Source organism: Pleurodeles waltl, chromosome 5 (assembly GCF_031143425.1).
Source record: "Pleurodeles waltl isolate 20211129_DDA chromosome 5, aPleWal1.hap1.20221129, whole genome shotgun sequence".
In the NCBI taxonomy this organism is placed as follows: domain Eukaryota; kingdom Metazoa; phylum Chordata; class Amphibia; order Caudata; family Salamandridae; genus Pleurodeles; species Pleurodeles waltl.
The window spans coordinates 1,753,712,227-1,753,729,941 of NC_090444.1; the positions used below are offsets into that span (position 1 = coordinate 1,753,712,227).

General features: G+C 44.8%; 1 long non-coding RNA gene across 1 annotated transcript in view; it reads left to right on the top strand.

The window, feature by feature from the left end:
• Positions 1–17,254, top strand: part of LOC138296741 (uncharacterized) — a 34,222-nt gene extending 16,968 nt beyond the window's left edge. Inside the window, exon 2 of the long non-coding RNA XR_011203887.1 lies at positions 16,710–17,254. This is a non-coding gene — a long non-coding RNA (uncharacterized lncRNA). The remainder of the gene's footprint in view (positions 1–16,709) is intronic.
• The last annotated feature ends 461 nt before the right edge of the window (positions 17,255–17,715 follow it).

Below are 17,715 nucleotides of genomic sequence, written 5' to 3' on the forward strand. Positions count from 1 at the left end.
CAAGCCCTTGGAGAGTACTTCACAAGAAGGAAGGCAACACAAAGTCCAGTCTTTGTCCTCAGCTCAGGTAGAAGCAGCAACTGCAGGAGGGCTACACAAAGCACAGTCATAGGCAGGGCCGCTCTTCTTCCTCAGCTCTTCGCCAGCCAGAGGTTCCTCTTGGTTTTCAGAAGTGTTCTAAAGTCTGTGGTTTTGGGTGTCCTTCTTATACCCATTTTGCCCTTTGAAGTAGGCTTACTTCAAAGGAAAGTCTCTTGATTGTGAAATCCTGCCTTGCCCAGGCCAGGCCCCAGACACACACCAGGGGGTTGGAGACTGCATTGTGTGAGGGCAGGTACAGCCCTTTCAGGTGTGAGTGACCACACCTGCCCTCCCTCCTAGCACAGGTGGCTCATCAGGACATGCAGACTACACCCCAGCTCCCTTTTGTGTCTCTGTCTGGTGAGAGGTTCAACCAGCCCAACTGTCAAACTGACCCAGACAGGGAATGCACAAACAGGCAGAGTCACAGAAATGGTATAAGCAAGAAAATGCCCACTTTCTAAAAGTGGCATTTTCAAACACACAATCTTAAAATACTTTACTAAAGGATGTGTTTTTAAATTGTGAGCTCAGAGACCCCAAACTCCACATGTCTATCCGCTCCCAAAGGGAATCTACACTTTAATCATATTTAAAGGTACCCTCCATGTTTACCTATGAGAGGGACAGTAAAAAAACGAAATTAGCAGTATTTCACTGTCAGGGCATATAAAACGCATTACTATATGTCCTACCTTAACCATACACTGCCTACCTTAGGGGTGTCTTACATGTAAGAAAAGGAAAGGTTTAGGCCTGGCAAGTGGGTACACTTGCCAAGGTGAATTTGCAGTTAAAACTGCACACACAGACACTGCAGTGGCAGGTCTGAGACATGCTTACAGAGCTACCTATGTGGGTAGCACAACCAGTGCTGCAGGCCCACTAGTAGCCTTTGATTTACAGGCCCCCTGGGCACCTCTAGTGCACTTTACTAGGGACTTGCTAGTAAATCAAATATGCCAATCATGGATAAACCAATCAATCAATACAATTTATACAGAGAGCATATGCACTTTAGCACTGGTTAGCAGTGGTAAAGTGCCCAGAGTTCAAAAGCCAACAGCAACAGGTCAGGAAAAATAGGAGGCAAAAAGATTGGAGATAACCCTGCATAAGCAAAAAAGTCCAACACAGACCACGAGCGTTATGTTCGTTTTTGGGCAAGTTATTCTCTCTAGATATTAGCTTTATGCAGTTTCCAAACCTATGTTACTTAATGACAGAGTTTGAAAAATATAAGATATTCTTATACTTTGTCTCTACAGAAAATTCTAATCCAAACATAAGTCTTTATAATTTCCATTCTGAAATTTGCAACATGTCAACATGTGAGCACAATATGTGTTTCAATAATACGTGTGCATGGCTGAAGGGAATGCAAAGTATGTCTTATATTTTACTAGGTCACCTTATCCTCGCTATCATGACAATAGAGTGAATTCTAGTCAGTGTAGGCAACATCATTTCAGTATATCCTTGGTCTTTACTACTGCTGATCTATTATTTCAGAAAATCCCAAAGTGTATCTACAAACTATATTATTTGAATTTTCAAATCAAGGCATAATGTTTTGGAATTATCTTCTGCGCACATCTATAATGTCTTCCTTCCTACTATTCTCTTTTAGAAAGAACAGCAAGAATCCATGATTTCAGGTACTATACCAATTAATCTATCTTTCTACGTTATTTCTCAACCTACACATCTAATGTGAAAAAGTATGACGATGTGAGACCTCTGACATATAGGGCCTGATTACGATCTTGGCAGATAGGATACTCCGTCACAAACGTGACGGATATCCCGCCCGCCATTTTACAAGTTTCATAGGATATTATGGAACTTGAAATACAGCGGACTGGATATCCATCACGTTTGTGAGACAATATCCCATCCGCCAAGGTCGTAATCAGGCCCTAAGTGTTATACTAAACTGTTTTATTATCATTATCTTAGTAACAACTAATCAACGGTAATATGTATTGTACATGTAACAACAAAAATAACAACAATAATATCCATTAACTTAAGAATAGCAATAATTAAACAGTTATTCCTAACCACACTTTCTGCTTGCTTAACTTTACAAAATTTTTGGTTACAGGCTTAAAAATCCTGAATTAGCTTATGTACACCGCCTAACTATTCAATTAGAAAATCCATTAAAATATGTCTCCCGCAAATACATAAATAGTTGTTTTGGCTATAGTCTCTAGTATATTTTCAATGTTTATTTTTAATGTTGTATTAATGTTGTACTGCTTCTAGAATTGTTGTGGAAACAGCTATGCAAAAGTGTGATCTAAAGTCAATAAACATTGGATATTTAAGGCAGAGTTTTATTTCTTTGACAAAAGTACCCCTGCAGAACAGCTATTAGCACTTCAGCTTCAGACCTTTTAGCAACTCCCAAATAATACAGAAATCAATATGACTTTGCTTGAACTGATTTAATACAGAATGCACAGTTATACAGAATGTGATCCTTCATTAACCATTTAATCCATCGAGATAATGTGGCTGATGAGACTGGTTTGAAAGGTTTTTGCAAAGCTATAAGTAACTGCCCATTAGCGTCTTGACGGAATTCGTCCGTTACTATTTCATACTCTTTTAAGCTTTGAACTACACGGAGTTTTGAGTTGTCCACAAACATTGGGTATGTTACCGACCTGCAATTAGTTTTTGTCGGTCTGGTAATATTAAACGTAACTCCGTCCGGAGTGTAAACTCTACCAGCCAAGTCCAAGGCTTTGACATCCGATACACACCTACAGGATATAAGGCATAACAACATTGTCAATTTGGCCGAAATCTGTTTACGAGACAGGTATCTATTGGAGGGCCATGAATCTGAAAATCTCAAAATAATGCTCACATCCCATAATACCGAATACCTGGTTTGAGGGGGATTAGATAAACAAATACCTCTAAGTAATTTACAGATAAGAGGGTGTTCACCAACAGGCCTACCTTCTATATGAATATGTCCAGCTGGAATGGCCAATCTAAAATTATTAATGGTTCTGTAAGCTAAGCCCGAACCTGCCAATTCTGCTAGAAAGTTGACTATCATTTCAACACTTGATTCCACAGGATTAATATCCCGTCTAACACACCAACCATTCCATCTGCGCCATGCGGATTCATACCTTTTATGCGTGCCTGATGCCCAAGCTTGCTTGATGAAATCAGCAGCCTGTTGCGAAATTCCTGGGGAATTCCATCTTGCCCTGAAACCCTCCAAGCCATCAGTGTCAGTTTCTCTGAAATGATCATTGGATGTTGATGGTGACCCGGGTTCAATAGAAGATCCGGACGAGGAGGAATGAGGAGAGGGGGAGCGCAAGCTAATTGTAGGGTAATCGGGAACCAAGGTTGAGCTCTCCAGAATGGAGTCACCAATATGATCTCCGCTTTCTGACGTCTTATCTGAGAGAGAACTCTGGAGATCATTAGAAATGGAGGAAAAGCATATCCCCGAAACCTTGACCAATCCTGCAGGAAGGCATCTGTCGCCAGGGCCTGAGAACCTCGGAATCTGGGTATTGAGCCGAGAGGCAAACAGATCCACTTTGCATGGGCTCCACATCTTGATTATCTGCATAAAGATTACCGGATCCAGTCTCCAATCGCTGGAGTCCGTTAGATATCTGGAGTTCCAGTCTGCTATTGTGTTCTGATCCCCTGGGAGATATTCTGCCATGACCGTCAGACGATGACTGAGGCAATAATGCCAGAACTCCTTGGCTATCTCCACCAAGATTCTGGATTTCGTCCCCCCTAACTTGTTGACGTACTTCACTGCAGAGATGTTGTCCATCCTCAATAGGATGCAACAGTCCGTCTTCTGAGGAGAAAGGCTCCTTATGGCAAATGACCCCGTTAGAAGCTCTAGGCAATTGATATGTAGGGTCTGCTCCCAATTCGATCAGTGGCTTCCAGTTACTAGGGAGCCGCATCTGGCTCCCCATCGGCTGGCGTCGGATTCGATCACTACATCCGGATGAGATCCGAATATCGCCCTGCCGTTCCAAGCTTCCATGTGTTGAAGCCACCAACGAATTTCTGTCTTTACTTCATTGGACAGAGGAATCATTTCCAAGTAACTCAGTCCTTGTTGTAAGTGTCTGATCTTGAGTCTCTGTAAAGCTCGATAGTGCAGGGGAGCTGGGAAGATTGCCTGAATCGACGAGGCTAGAAGGCCCACTATTCTGGCAATGTTCCTCAAAGAAATCATCTGATTGGATAGAGCGGACCTCAATTCTCTCTTGATATTTCGAATTTTCTGAGATGGAAGAATCAGTAGAGATCAGAGAGAATCTATCTTGAATCCCAGGAAATCTATCACTTGAGAGGGGGTCAATAATGACTTCTGCACATTGATCAGGAAGCCCAGATCCTGCAGAATACTGATGGTCCATTCCAGATGAGACATGAGAGTTAGAGGGTTCTGGACCATCAACAAAATGTCGTCTAGGTAAATTATCAATCTGACTTCCTTGGTTCTCAGCCATTCCATCAATGGTCTCAACAGTTTTGTGAAGCACCAGGGGGCTGACGAGAGACCAAAAGGAAGCGCATTGAATTCTAGACAATGTCTGTTCCAGCAGAAAATAAAAATGTCATTTATCTGCTGCGGAGCAGCAAAGAAAGAGGAAGTGACATTGGGGGTCAAAGCATTTATGGACAAAGGGCACGGGTGGTGATTGGTCCATGTGATCTGTAGCCTGAGCATCATGGGAAATGTAGTTATTGTTTTTCTCTGTTTTAATTGGCTGCTGTATTTGTGTCATGAAAGAAGGAGATAGCATAATCAGAGCCTCGAGTCCTGAAATAGAATTACAAGTGCGAGCTGGCAGGATGGCATGTTTTTGCGAACCCTACACTCAGTCTTGGGCCATAACAACCTCATTTTAATTATAGGGGCCTCACCAGCAGCCCCACCTTAGTAGAATACTTCCCTGCTCAATCTTTATACATACAGCGGCCTAAACACAGAAGGTGCTGTCTCAACACTTTTATCGCATGCCAATGATCCTTTCAAGTACCCGTACAACTAGGGGACGGCCCAGTGGCAGCGCGACAGCTCCAAACCCCCTACAAACAGCTAAAGGGAGCTCCTCCCCCATAACAATGTTCTACCACTCTCCAGATCATGGTTATTTGTCAAGCCTTGGGACTGCACCACGCACAGATGGGCCCCGGGCCATGTCCCTTATTTGCGCACACTAGATAGCTAACAAACCAGGCAACAGAAGTTAGGCATCATCCCCAGGATAGACCAGCCTATACTAAGTTCAGATCTACACAGGGACTCCCACTTTGTCCTTGCCTCTGAAATGGTGAGTGGAGACCTGAAGCAACACAAGCTACTCTTCTAGTACCCTTAGGCAGCTGACACTCAAGAGATACTACCGACTATGGAGGGTGGTGCAATGGGAAGGCTTGAAACCGAGAAGACAGCAGGCATGAATGCCATAATGGTCAAACTCCAGGATGGTTTTCGAGCAACTGGTTCACGATTTGATACCCTCATAAGTCAGCTGGACCGAATGGGGGAACATCTTGACTGGCAGAATACGTGGCTACAAGGAGCAGAAGAACCATCTCTGGGCTAGAGGGCAGCACCGCCAAGATAGAGAAATGACTGGAGAAACTGAAGTCTCGACTCAAGACGACAGCAATTAATATCAAAGACCTGAAAGTTTGGGGATGCCACAATAATATATGCATCCTGGCTATTGCAGAGACTACAGGCATTGGCCGCCTAGACTTATTTGTAGAAGGACTGCCCTCTGAACTATTGGGATGTCAGAACTTCACATCCACTTTAGTAGTGAAACAGACGCATAGGTCCATGGGTCCCCATCCTGCACAGGGCACCCCACCACGCCCGATTATCACCTTGATCCTCAATTTCTTGGACCGTGACACAGCACTGCGATTGCTGAGAGAACTGGGCCCACTCTTGTACCAAGGTGCAGTGATTCCTCTTTTCTGAGATTTCACAACGCAGTCCAGGAGGCTTGACGCAAGTTTATGAACACCAAAGCTGCACTATGCAAGTTGGGTCTCCGATACAGCATGCTCTATCCAGCCCAACTGTGACATAAATGGCCGGGCTCGCATCTTTGATAATCCAATGGACATCCTGGCATTCTGCAAGCAACATGCCAAGGAACGTGCCTCCCCTAGGCGAAACACACTGGACTGGTCGCTCTCAGACAAACAGGCTTCTACCAGCATCAATCTGTTCGGATTGAGATGCCTCTTTACTTTCAGGCTAATACCTATGGTTCATGTGAATCAACCAGTCCGACTTTTTCTTTCCACAATGCCACCTTACCTTTTTTTGGACATTGTAGGAAGCTGGCCTGGTGTCTGGTGGGTACCTGAGGTACATACACCTTATTCCAGGTATCCCCTATTGTTGTAGTGTAGGCAGTGTCTAGAAGCCTAGAGGTAGCTGTGGATGAGCAGCCAAGGCTTATCTAGGAGACATGCAAAGCTCATAGAATACCACTGTAGTCACACAGCACTTACACACATGAAAGAAAACACTCAGTGTTACAAAAATAAAGGTACTTAATTTAAGTGATACAATTACCAAACTACTAGAGAGGCAACCCTACAATAGGAGGTAAGTAACACACTAGATATGTACACTAGTAATCAGAAATAGTCATAAATAGCTATAGAAAACAGTGCAAATAGCAATAAACAATACCGACTCTAGGGCAGAGGTCTCCAAACTTTTTACTGCCGTGCCCCCCAGTTTAAAAATAAAAATCACTGGGCCCCCCTCAGAATTTTTCACAATTATTTTATAAACATGGCAATGTTTAAATATGTCTAAATCTATTTAAACATTGCAAATAAGTACTGTTACCTTTTTAAAACTGAAATAACATGCTTCTGCTTTAAACAAAGGCCTGTTATCTGTATAATATTTATTTTGGCCAGAGTCTGGGGCCCCCCTGGGATCACTTCAGGCCCCCCTAGGGGGACCCGCCCCCCAGTTTGAAGACCTCTGCCCTAGGGGGAGCCCAAACCATATACTAAAAAAATGGAATGCAAATGGAGGACCCCCACCTAGGTAAGTGGAGTGTGTAGAGGGGAGCTGGGGAAACTAGGAAACCCCAAAGGTAAGTACCACCATGCCCCCCAACGACCAGGAAGAAAGGAGTAAGTTACTGGATTTTCCCCAAACCACCCAAAGGACTGAAAATGAAGATAATGCAAGACTCAAAAAGACTGCAAAAAGCCAGCAGTAGATTCCTGAAAAGTGTCCGGTGGTGGCAGGAGTCACTACCCACCCATCTGTCGTTGCAGGAGTTGGTCGACGGTAGGACGAAGACAGTCAGCAATGCAGCTCTGGAATCAGAGAAGAGTTCCTGGAGGATGCAGTCGATGTCTCACGCCGGATGGAAGATTGCAGTCTGTCTGTGGCATGGAAAAGTCACCAAAAAGCCTTGGCAAAGACAAGAGTCGTGGTAGAAGAAAAGTGGAGCTGCTGGGGACCAGCCAGGCCCAGGAGGACTCAATCCATGGGGTGAAGTCTCAGGGGACCCTCAGCAAGGCAGGGAGTCCTCAGAAGAAAAGGCAGCCCCCACAGAAGACCCACTGGAAGAGGACCCAGGAGTAGCAGACGAGCCCAGACGGCACAACTGAGGAAGGGTCCCACACTGCAGGAGAAGCAAGCAGAGGGCTGTGCATCGCAGGGAAGAGTGCTGGGGGCTGGGGCTACATGGAGCCTGAAGGTCCCTTGGAGGAGATGCCAACAGGCCTTGGTAGCTGCAAGAGACACAGTGCACATGTGGTACTGTCCTGTGTTTGAAGACAAGTGCTTACCTTCACCAAATTTGGATAGCTGGTAGAGAGGACCAAGGGGACCACTCCAGACCACAACCTGTGATGCAAGCTCCAAGCAGCTCAGGATGAGAGGAGATCCCTGCAGCCAGCCATCATTGCAGGTGGTGCCTGTGGATGCAGGGGAGTGACTCCTTCACTCCAAGGAATATTTCTTCTTCCTTCTCATGCAGACTGAAGACTTGCCACCCTCAGAGGATGCACAGCCGGGAAATATTGCAGAAGCTGGAAGAAGTTGTGGAAACAATGTTGCAAGCAGAGTCTTCGTCGTGGATGCAGATTGTCGCTTCCTGGAGGGTCCACTCGCAATTCCAGTGACCAGAAGTTGAAGTAGAGGTTGCAGAGGAGTCCTGCTGGAATCTTGCAAGCCAAATCTGAGGACCCACCCAAGAGGGAGACCCTAAATAGCCCTGGAATGGGGATTGGGCACCTATCCAGGTGACCACCTATCAGGAGGGGGCTCTGACGTCACATGCCTGACCTGGCCACCCAGATGCTCCCAGAGGCCCCTGCCCACCTTGGATTCAAGATGACAGAATCAAGGGACCCACTGGAGGAGGTCTGGGCACCACCCCTGGGGTTGTGATGAACAGGGGAGTGGTCACTCCCCTTTCTATTGTCCAGTTTCATGCCAGAGCAGGGACTGGAAGTTCCTGAACAAGTGCAGACTGGTTTATGCAAGGAGGGCACCAAATGTACCCTTCAAAGCATACCAGTGGCTTGGGGAGGCTACCCCTCCCAAGCCATGTAACATCTATTACCAAAGGGAGAGGGTGTTACCCTCCTCTCTAAAAGGAAATCCTTTGTTCTGCCTTCCTGGGCTTTAGCTGATCAAGCAGCAGGAGGGTAGAAACCTGTCTGAGGGGTGGCAGCAGCTTGGGCTGCTTTGAAAACCCCTGAAAGCTGGTCGGAGCAATGCTGGGGGTCCTCTAAGGAGTCCCCAGAGTGCATGGAATCATACTTCCAGTACTGGCAACAGTATTGAGGTATGATTCTGACATGTTTGATACCAAACATGCCCAGGTTCAGAGTTGCCATTGTGTAGCTGGACATAGGTAGTGACCGATGCCCAGTACACACGTAAAATTGTGTCCCTGTACTCACGAAGTCCATGAAAATGGAGTTGGAGTTTGTGGGGGCACTTCTGCTCATGCTGGGGTGCCCACACACACAGGTACCTTCACCCTGCCATTTGGGCTATGAGGGCCTACCAAAGGGGTGACTTACAGTGACCTGGTGGAGTGATTTGTAGTGAAAAAGGTGCATGCACCCTTTCACGCAGGCTGCAATGTCAGGCCTGCAGAGAGGTTTTGCATGGGCTCCCATGGGTACCATATACTAGGGACTTACATGGGGCCACCAGTATGCCAATTGTGGAGTGTAAAACCACACTGACATCAGGCAAAAAGTGGGGGTAACCAAGACAAAAGAGGGCATTTTCCTACAGACATTATATACATGACACTTGCACCATTACTGCAACACGTAACTCGTCTTCATTTCAAACATTGCTTGTTAATCCTGCAAGAAGTGCACCCCGCTGCAGTGTTGCTAACCCCCCCTCCCGAGATTGATGCCACACCGATGTTCTTAGGGGCTTTGTTATTGCTTTTTTTGTATTCCTGGGATTCACTGGGCATGTTCTTGCCAGATGTGGGTGGAAGATGGAGACATGCAACTGTTGTGTTGTTTGTTTTTATTTCTCCAATTTACTTAAATGCAACAAGCTCTCCCCATACCTAATGCCATTACCATTGATATATGTTTATAGATGACAAGCACGAGCAACAATACGAAGTCCATTGTTGACATTGTCTTTTTGTACTGGAACATCCGGGGCCTTAATAACCCCCGAAAGGGCAAACGAGTACTGCAATACTTGAACAGATATGGCGGGCAGATAGCCTTCTTACAGGAGACGCACTTGCCACCGAACTCTGCACATACATTTGCGGCCACATGGTGTCCACCTTGGTATTTCTGGTGCTATAGCACATAATCACAAGGGGTCTGCAAATTAATCCATAAAAGCCTCCCTTTTCACTCCTATGCTAGCTATGTCGAAGAGTGGGGCAGATGGGTTTTAGTTGCGGGTACCCATGCAGCGAAACAGATTCTGCAACACAGGCACTTCAAAGTTCTTCCAGACACTACTGTCCCAAATTGACCATATGGACACCGATCAGTGATTTTAATATGCTCTTGGACCACAGCCAAAGCCCCTGTAGAAAAACCCCGCTCACTGCGCATACTCCGTGTCATCTATGACACCTTCAAAAGTACAGATCCCTGGCGCATGCGACATGCTAATACCCCAGAATACACATTCCACTCTGCACCTCACAACAAGTAGACATGAATTTATTATTGTCTTAAAACCTTCATGACTACACATTGGCTCGGCTCCATCACGCTCTTACCATGCTCTCTCTCTCCGATCACTATTCCACACTAAACTCTGATCCACAACCACAGAATATTTCAAACTTAATAAGGACTCAGTCAGTTTGCAAGCCACCCTCTGGGAGGCCTTTAAGGCATACATCAAGGTTGTCTGTATAGCAAAATACTCTGGGGCGCTCCAAGACATATGTCAGTGTCTCGCCTGTCTTGAGGCAGAACTGACAGACCTAGAATGGGCAGCCACCCAACAGTCCACTGGATCTCTACTGCACAAACACTTTACCCTATTAGCTAAATTTAACTAATTAGCAGAGCGCAAACCAAACTACCAAGGGACGTATGCTAGGGCTCGCTGCTATGGAGAGGGTGAGAGAACAGGCCGCATGCTAGCCAGACCCAGAAATACACCATACATACCAGAGGTACAATGGACAGACGGCACCCGCGTCATGGACACTGTAGATAGACAGGCTGAATTACTCAGCTATTATACTCATCTTTATTCCCCATGCCAAAACAGGGCATCCTCCGAGATGGCGCAATACCTTGATGAGGCCATGGTTTGACTGACATCTGCCCAACAACAGTTCCTCAATTAACCATTCACCAACGAAGAGATCATACTTGCAATAGATGCCATGGAAGGCTCTACGGCACCTGGCCTGGATGGCCTTACCGTGGTTTTCTACAAAACGTATAAACATGTATTGGCACCACCCCTCCTTGCCATGTATGCAGAAGCCTAGAAGTAGGTAAGCTCCCACTGAAAGTATGGGAGGCAGTGATTACCCTTCTCCCAAAACCCTCATCTATGCAGTTCTTACCAACCACCGTCCTTACTTAATTTAGATAATAACATACTGGTCAAACTGTTAGCTACGTGCCTCTCACTTTTGGTGGACCAAATCATCCCTCCTGACCAACTGAGCTTTGTCCCCCATTGATCTATGTTTTTAAACCTTCACACTGTTCTGCTGCACTCAATAGAATCTCCCCACCTACACCCACTGCGGAGGCCCTACTAGTCGTGGGAGAAGCATTTGATTTTGATTCCTTAGAATGGCCCTTCCTTCATGCCACACTCCGCAAACTAGATATTCCGTGTGCCTTCACATCGCTGATTATGCTCTTATACTCACAACTGACTGCGCGGATATGGGCTAGAGGCACACTAACCCCTTCCTTTGCTGTCACCAGGGGGGCAAAGCAGGGGTGCCCGCAGTCACCTCTGCTTTTCACTATAGTAATGAACCCCCTTGTACGCCCTTGTTCTACATGAGAAGCATGTGCACAGAGAATTGCAGTTTAAATCTGGTCCCCTACTAATTTCACTATATGCCTGTGACATCCTGTTATTCGTTCAACACCCCGATAGTCAGATTCAGAGATTTTTCTGGTATGCACATTAATTGAGCAAAGTCCAAGTTGTTCCCTCTCACGGATATGGCAGCAGCTGTGCATTGTGAGTTTCCCCTAACATAGTGCACCGACTATGTTTGATATCCTGGTATACACATACAAGGTGATAAAGAACAAGTCATACGATTAAACTATGGCCCAGCTGTGGACAGATTGGCATCTCAGATGTAACGATGGATCCGACTTCCTCTTTCCATGGCAGGTTGCATCGCCTCTATCAAAATTGTGGTTGTACCCGGCTTTCTGTATCTATTTCTAAACATGCCCACACCTCTCACAAACTCCTTCTTTGCAGCCCTCAGCAGTCGACTACTGTGGATTATATTGGTGGACAGACAGCCCCGAATTCGTTGGGATTTCTTGATACTCCTTTACAAGCTCAGTGGGCTTGGTGTTCCCCATTTTCACTTGTATTATCTGGCTTCACAGTGTCAGCTGGCCAAACATTGGTACCATGCAGATGCACACCTTCCTTATAGCACACCTGAAAAAGACCTAGCGGCCCAACACCATTGCAGGCACTATTCCCAATGGGCCAGCCACTAGATCCAAGGATATACAAACCCTCTCCACAACTAGCGGGTACTGGCCGAACCTTGCTCAGCGTCAGAATGGAGGCATACTTTACTCCCTCGCAATACCACTGACTAATAACCCATGGCTTCCCATTACCCAAGAGAAGATGGGGGCCATGGTTCACACATTGACTAACCATGCCCCCCATGACTCCCCATTACCCAAGATAATTTGGTCCTATGCACATTGACTAACCATGTCCCCCACACTTTCAGAGACCTCTTCCCAGATGAACATGTTTTCTCCAGCACCGAGGATGACAGGTTTCTTAACGCAGAACACATGGATCACTTAATGCTCAGGCACCTCCAAAGTGCCCTGCAGGCGCAGATCCTGTCATATCCATTAGCTCCAGAGGAATTTACAACACTTACTCTAGTAATCACAGACAAAACGGGTGACAGATTAACTTCCAAATTATAGTATGCTTGCTTAGGCCTCTTACCAACATGTGATCCAAAGCTCAGAGATGCTTGGGAAAAGAGCTGAGGGCAGCCCCTATCCAAAACAAATTTGGTAGACATGCTGTGCACAAACACGCTTCGTATCCCTTAACCACAACCACAAACTCATACATTATAAGTTCTTACATAGAGCATACGCCACACCTGCTACATTGACACGCCTCGACCCTACGCGATCTTCTATTTCCCAAAATGTCACACAATGGCAGCAGACTTCACCCACATGACATGGACATGTTGCAGTTTTGCATCCTATTAAAGGGACATCTTCGGTCACTTAACCTTGATGATAGGTGCCACACTCTAAAACAACCCCCTGCTTGGACTGCTGGGTTACATAGAGGATGTTCCTAAAAGTGTGAGACGATTCACAGCCATATAATTACTCCTGGCTAAACACGAGATAGCCCTGCACTGGGGTAGGAAGAGCCCACCCACAACAAAAGTGTGGATGAAGAGTCTTATGTACTGAGACAACACTAGTGAACAGTCGTGGCTCGTGGCGTGGAAAAGGGGTGAGGCAGCAAGGCGCGTAGCAGGGGGAATGACAAACACAAAAAATACATTAAAAAAAAAAACTTACCTTACTCACCACCTCTGCCTCGCTGTTCCTCGGTCCTCGTCACAGCAGGCACAGACTCCCAGCCTGCCCTGACGCCAATCCTAATGCTGCTTTCATGCTGCTGGCGTTAGGACTGGCCGGAGCATCATGGCTTGGTGCTCCGAGACAGACTGGGAGCCTCTGCCTGCTGTCTCCAACCCGGCAACACAGTGCCAGATTGGAGAGAGCTCAGTGCGCATGTGTGTTTGGGCGGTCCGAGATGGCTGGTTACACACAAATGCGCACTGAGAGGAGGGCTGTGCACTTCCCCTTTGTGCTCTTGTGCTCATCATTCCAATAGTCCCGCCCCTTTAACATAGTTTATTATCATTTTATTTTAAAAGTTTTGCAGCTGCTGCTGGCAGGGGATGAAGCTCCTCCCCCATAACGAAGGAACCGCTGCTGCTAGTGAATTGTATACTTCCCTGCAGCCACCCACCGCCTGACCAAAAGACATATGGCAAATGCTGAGGGACTATCTGTTGACACTGGGAACCCCAGAGATAGGGGATTAGCCTTAGTGCACCTTCGGACCTCTGGTACATGGCATGCTTGGCACGCGCACTCGTTGGTAATGCTAATAAGCTCAGCCTCTATGTGTAATTCAGTACATGGACTTCTTTTCTCTTAAACTGGACTGTAATACTGACAATGTCCCACTTGTCCTTGGTTTCCTTGCAATTTGTACTTCAATCTTGCAATTCATGTTACTCCCTGACCAGTGGGTCCGATTATGTTTATGTATGACATGAAAAAAAATGATAAACAAAGTTAAAAAAAATATATATATTGTTGAGACAGTTCTCAGAAACTAAACCTTAAAAGTAATTACTAAAAAAGCATTGCATCCATCTTAGCCAGATTTCACCAAAAACATCAGAATCGCCGGCTAACATAAGCCAAAGTGATTAAAATGCAGCTTTCCTGTGATGGGGCTAAGAAGTGCATACATTAGGACACTGGGATTATCCACTGCTGCTGCACAGTTGTGCCAGCATTTCTATTGACTACAGCTATAAACTGATTCTAATTATTTTTATAATACAGTTTTCAACGTGATGTTCAGTGATGTAGTAATCTCTGAAATTGTATTATTCAAACACTTTAAAATTATAATAAAATATTTTGCTTTCAGAATGATCAGACCCATTATCTTGCTTTTTTAGATACGGGGGGATTTCTGGGGCTGCAAGATAGAGCATGAGAGTCCCACTAAAGCGATTTGGAGACACCGCCTCCACACCTGCCAATAGTTAACATTTTCATTCATCCTTCAACAAGAATGGGATCTTATAGAGTAACGGTTATGATCCCATTTTCTTTAATCGCTAGGCAAGGATACAATGATATAGAATGATGATTATTTAGTTCTTAGTGCATCAACTAACTATACCTTCCACTTTGAATAAATGCTTACCAGTACTAAATACCACCATGGTAGCCACATACAACCAGAGCACTTCATCACCAGAACTACAGGCTTTTGCAACAATCTTTTACAACAGTTGTTATAGCAGGTTCGTCTGAGAGGCTGTGCTATCATGATATATGACAAAGAAATAGTTACATGTTTAAAACATTCACATATTTTTTCCTTGTTCACGGTAAAGATTTGGAAATGCTGTGTGTTTTGCATAAAAGCTGCTATTTAACATTTTCTGGTTTAAGGTCAAAGGTACCCGCAGAGGACTTGTGGACATTTCAGTTCAGGCAAACACTGACCCATCTCCACGCCGGTGTTTGCACCGCAGGGATTGCAGCTGTGTCCCCTCTCCCTCTTCCACCCCGCCGACAGGCATTTTCTACCAATTAGGCCCATCACCAAGAATGATGCAACACAAAGTCCACATACCCCTGCTTAAACACAAAGCGGAATATAATAAAATGCATGCTCATTTTCTTGTAGATAGCCGTCTGATGACACCCCATATGTGACCCCCTCTGGCAGTCCTGTATTTGTATGTCAAAAATAGTCTAGTGATGGGATCCATAGTCTCATGCCTAGAATTTTAAAGTTAAACAAGCATTTGCAATGTAATGGGTCTCACATCTGCTCGAGGTAGAGCTATCAGCATTATAAACTCATAACCCAACTTTTCTTGCCACATAAACTGAATATTGAAAGTTAAACACTTTCACATAAGGAAACCGATTCACAGCGCCACGGCCGCCATGAGCATCAGAGTGAAGAGAAACAAAAAAGGAAAAGAAGTTCGCTTACAGTTAAACTTATCGGCAAAAGTGCAATTAGCCATGTAACAGGGGGCATGGCCAAAGTGGTAACAAAACCTCCCCAAGGAGGGACAAAGGTAAACCATTTACTAATGTAATCAAAGTATTTTTGAAGGGCAAGCCCACGAACGAGTGGTAGTGATGGGCGTGAGGTGGGTGTTGTTAAAAGCCCAGATACACACCATCACGTCGGAAAAGCAGCACATGCGCGCTGCAATACTCGACCTAAAAAACTGCAAGACCCAGAATGCAAAGTGCTGTCGGCCAAAAGTTGAGAATTAGCTGAATGGGCACTCATGCTGTGAGATCATGTGTCACCACTTGTTACATATTCATATTTTTGTACTGTCAGTCTTTTTAACTCCAATGTAAGATGCCAAGTCAGAATAACATAGTGTGTCATCTGAGAAGCAGAGGATGATGATGAATTTTATTGACATCTGGCTCCAAATATCAGTAAAGATTAAATGAGCAATCGTGAATTTCATAAGCATAACTAAAGGTGGCATCTGCAGCACCAATGTTGCCTGAGATTTTAGGAATCTTGACCATTATGTGATGTCTAGCTACATGCCTCTATCTGTTGTCCCTCCACCCCCAATCCATCCTCATCTTCTACATGCTCTGCATTTTCTCAGGAGTCATCTTTAAGTAGCATGCATCCTGTCATTTTTTGCCTGAATTAGGCACCATCATCATTAAGTTGTGTATGCGTTTTACAGTTCCCTAGTAGGTAGGACAACTGTTCAACGAGTTGACCTTTTAGTTTAGAAAAATATATCTATATATTGTCATGTCGCAACATCTACAGTATTGTATGCCCAAGTCAAAAGCACTTGCATGAATTTAACACAATCCTTCATGGGTAAGTAATTTGAAGATACAAGATAAATGCACCACTAAACAGTAGTCTGGTAGTGCTTCCCATATACAAATTACCTCTGTGATTTTAACTGATGAACTAGGTGATCCTATGCCTATACGTCTGTTGTCATATGAATATTTGCTGAAAAAAGAACTACATAACTAATCTGTTATCTTTGTCTGTTGTCCTGCAGCGTTTGCCCCGGACTCAACTTTATGTCAAATTAGGATGCATGGTGTTTGTCGGCAGGAACTTTGCCATGAGGATGAAATACGCAAAGGGCCCTGCAGGGGAGGGACATACAACTGCTGTGTGTCCTTAACGGCTGTGGAAGCTTGGGATAAATGAGAATGATGGAAGAAGCCCAGAAGAAGACAGGAGGGCCTCCTTGGAAACATACTGAATGAAAGATTAATCAATAAAGCATGGTGGCAGATTGCTGAAACATCTCAAACTGCATTATATATAGACCTTAATCAATTGATATGCAGCAGCCAAATCTACATTTTTGCTTCTCTGCTGTCTTTGTTTCTCCAACCGAACACATTTTCTAAAGTATTCCTTTAACAAGGGCACTATTTTGTTAGAATGTGGAAGAAAAAGCCTCATGTATCTGTCATCTCATCCTTTTATGGTTGCATGAACACCTTTACAATACAATCCCATCCAAACAGGTATTTGTAAAATGATTACTGCCTCCTGCCTGTTTCCATTAAAACTAATATACATTAGACAATTCATACCTTTTGTCTGAATTATTGTGACATAGTTCATTGAAAAACGCAAAGATTTTTGCATCTTCATTTGTTTTAAGCGTGGCCACTGTCTGGGTGCTCATTTAAATCATTCCTCCCCTAGGCCTCAGTCCCAATGACAATCTCACCTTGCTGGGTTCAACGATCAAACGTTATTGCACACCTCAGCATAATTATCTTCTGCAAGGAAAAAAATCCCAGTTTTCTGTCAGAGACTCAAGAATGGTAAGATTTTATCCTCAAAAATGGAAAATATACATTTGGAAATTCTGTCAGTGTGATGGAATTCCTGAGTGTCAATCTCATTACAAAGGCAGGTTTGTGGGGGTTTGTTGGTGGGTCTGACTGTATTGGTGAACCCAACACGTTGCTGGTTATATCCCCATAAATACTAAGAACGTTATTCGTAGCAAAAACTAGAGTAAATGGATTTCCAGTCCATTA